The sequence below is a fragment of the Rhinopithecus bieti genome, unplaced genomic scaffold, assembly GCF_001698545.2.
Source record: "Rhinopithecus bieti isolate Rb0 unplaced genomic scaffold, ASM169854v2 scaffold_23748, whole genome shotgun sequence".
NCBI lineage: Eukaryota > Metazoa > Chordata > Mammalia > Primates > Cercopithecidae > Rhinopithecus > Rhinopithecus bieti.
The window spans coordinates 826704-830297 of record NW_016811596.1 but is presented as its reverse complement, the minus strand read 5'-3'; the positions used below and the strand labels follow the sequence as shown (position 1 = coordinate 830297).

Genomic DNA, 3594 nt, shown 5'->3' with positions numbered 1-3594 from the left:
TTTGAGTAATACATACGGTTTTTAATTTCTCTAAACCTACATAGTACTATCTAAAATAATTGTGATTTAGTGTTGAGAAAGGTCTTTGGTTCTTGATTCATATAATTCCTTTTTTAAACTTGGAAATGAGACCATTTTCTTGTTGCTCAGATGAAGAAATAATCTCAAATAACTGGATTGTGATCATTCAATTCTAATACTTGAAGATGATTTTTCTCATGCCTTGATAGATGGTGATAGAATACATTGCTGAATTGTCCTAGTGGCACTCTATAAAACAGGTAATGTAGTGGAGTAAAGTACAGGACTCAGCATAATGATGATGCCATGTGTGCCTGTAAGTTTACAGGGGCACAGAAGATCATGATCAAGGGGGATTCTTTAGTTCTCAAATGTTGCAAAGAATATTTGAAACTCCCAGTCCTTGGTACATAACTTACGGAAACAGTCAACAAAAGTATGTGGGAAATATCCAGACTTACCATATGGGTTGAAAGATAATACCAAACATAATAGTTTATTAACTTGACTTAATTCCCACTTCTCTCCCATTTGTCTTTTCCCATGTCAGGAAATAGCATAAAAATTCGCCTAGTTGCTCAAGCCAAAAACCTAGACGTGTTTCATGTTCTCTTTTGTCCATTACATCCGTAAACAAATGCTGCCACTTTAGTCCGAGAACCATTCAGAATCTACCTGCTGCTTTTCATCTCTGTTCTTACAATCATAACCCAAGCTACCTTCATTCTTCTCTATGGTTTTACAATTGCCATGTTACGTGCTCTGCCTGCTTCTACCCTGGCTGCCTCCTCCATGATTTATTCTCAATGTAGCACTAAAAATGATCTTTTAAGAATGTAAATCTGATTACACAATTCAATAGCTTCCATTACATTTAAAACAAAACCCAAGCTTCACACTGTGGCCTGTGAGTACTACATGATTATACCCTTGTCTGCCCCATCTCCTACCATTTTTTCATTTTTCAGTGTGCTCCATCTCCCATTTTTGTTCATTCAGCATGCCAAGCTTGTTCTCGTTTGCTGTTGTCCCTGCATGGGTGGCCTAGGACAAATGATTTTCTTCCCAAATATTTGTGAAATCCATTCACTTCTCACCACTTCTGTGGTCCTAGTACAAGCTCCCATCGTCACTCACCCAAACTGCCCTAGCAACTTCCTAACTGGTCTCTGCGTGTTAAATCGGCTATCCAGCCAGAGTGATATTTTGGTAAGTGCATGTTTGATTGTGTTGAGCCCTAGAACTATATTCTAGGAGCTGAACATACTGCCCTGGCCTGATAGAGTTTATATTTTATTGAAGAAGCAGATGCCAAGCACACACAAAAAAGAACAATTTCAGATTCTGCTAAATACTATGAAGAAAATAAGTCGCGACTCAGTGATAGAGAATAATTGAGGCGAGATCCATTTTTAGATTAGGGAGTCAGGGAAGTCAGGTGTATCTATGTGAAGAGCTGGGGAGAGGCAGGAAGGAGATGGGATTGGGGAAACATAGTGAGTGAGAAGAACATGTTAGAGATGGGGCGCGCTCTCCCGGCAGCCCGCGCTCCCTGACCCCGCGCCTCCGAGCGCCCCGCGGACTCAGCGGTGGGTGGCGCCGCCTTGGGCTCCTGCCTCCCCGGCTCCAGGCTCCACGCTGCCACCGCCTCGGCCCATGGGCAGAGTCGGCAGGCGGGCAGGCATTAATCTGAAGAAAAGATGTCCCTATACGATGACCGGGGAGAGGAAACCAGTGACTCAAAAACAGAAGGCAGGTCCAAAAAACCCAAACTTCTGCAGTCAGCTTCAGGTGAAGAAGGCAGCTCTCACTCAAAGGCCAAAGGACAAAACAAAGTGCAGTTCTTGCCCCCGTCATTGACCTAAAACGAGGTGGCTCCTCAGATGACCGGCAAATTGTGGACACACCACCGCATGTACCAGCTGCGCTGAAGGATCTTGTTCCCACTGGCTTTTCTGCAGGGGAAGTTCTGATTCCCTTAGCTGACGAATATGATCCCATGTTTCCCAACGATTGTGAGAAAGTAGTGAAACGCCAGAGAGGAATGACAAAGACAGCGGGAGCTGGAAAGACAAAAGCAAATAGAAGAAAGAGCAAAAAGGCATAAACACAGACATGATGCAAGTGAGTTTTCAAGGAGATCAGATCCAGATTGTGATGAGGATGAAGATTAGGAGCGAGAGAGGAGGAAAACAATTATGGGCGGAGCTGCCATTGCCCCACCCACTTCTCTGGTAGAAAAAGACAGAGTTACCCCGAGATTTTCCTTATGAAGAGGACTCAAGACTTCAATCACAGTCTTCCAAAACTGCCAGTCCTCCCCCAGTGTACGAGGAACAAGACAGACCGAGATCTCCAACCCGGCCCAGCACAACTCCTTCCTCGCTAACTTGGAGGGGCACGGTGGTGCACAAGAGCATACGGAAGTACGGCTTCCGGGAGGGTCGGGGTCTGGGGAAGCACGAGCAGGGGCCGAGCACCACCCTGTCGGTGGAGAAGACCAGCAAGCTGGGTGGCAAGATCATCGTGAGTGACGCCACAGAGAAAGATGCATCCAAGAAGTCAGATTCAAATCCCTGACTGCAATACTTAAGTGTCCTACTAAAGTGGCCCTACTAAGGAACATGGTTGGTGCCAGAAAGGTGGATGAAGACTTGGAAGTTGAAACCAGGGAAGAATGTGAAAAATATGGCAAAGTTGGGAAAAGTGTGTTGTTTGAAATTCTGGTGCCCTTGATGATGAAGCAGTACGGATATTTTTAGAATTTGAGAGAGTTAAATCAGCAATTCAAGCAGTTATTGACTCGAATGGGAGGTATTTGGGTGGATGGGTGGCAAATGCATGTTTCTACAGTTTGGAAAAATTCAGGGTCTTGGATTTGGCAGAACAAGTTTGATTTTAAGAACTAGAACACAAGTCATCTCCGGTGATCCTTAAATGAACTACAAGCTGAGTAAAGAAGGAAAAAGGTCACAGCTTCCATGGCTGTTGCACACTGAGACTCTTGGAGGGACTTCTAAGATATATGTTGATTGATCCCTTTTTTATTTTGTTTTTTTTTAATATAGTATAAAAATCCGTTTAAAAACCAAACAAAAAGAAAATGTTAGAGATAAGGTTGGAGAGATGGGAGGCAGTAATAAGAGATAAAGAGTAGTGGATTTGGCACATAATCTGGAGGCAGAACTAACAGAGGTTGCTGATGATTGGTGATGGAAAGGTAGAAATTAAGGATGAAACCTAGGTTTTTGCCTTGACCACCAAATAAATGGTAGTCTTATAAACTGAGATGGAGAAAAGTAGGGAAGGAGCAAGTTTGTTAGTGGAGAGAAATCAAGTTTTTTTGATGGGGGTGGCTGGAGCAGGTTAAATTGACTGTATCTAGTAGACCACCAAGTGGCTGTATCAACCAGGTAGAAGATTGTGAATCTAGAACTCAAGGTCAGGGCTGTAGATATAAAATGGAAAAATCACGGCATATAGATAGAGATTAAAGTCTAGGAACCGAATAAAGTCACCTATAGAGAAAAGATAGAGAAGTGAAGAGGAGAGAGATCAAGTCCTATAGCACTT

The 3594-nt window shown here is 43.3% G+C and overlaps 1 pseudogene; it reads left to right on the top strand.

Moving 5' to 3' along the window:
• Window positions 1-1721: 1721 nt before the first annotated feature.
• On the top strand, window positions 1722-2917 carry LOC108543655 (splicing factor 45 pseudogene; annotated as a pseudogene).
• Window positions 2918-3594: the final 677 nt, after the last annotated feature.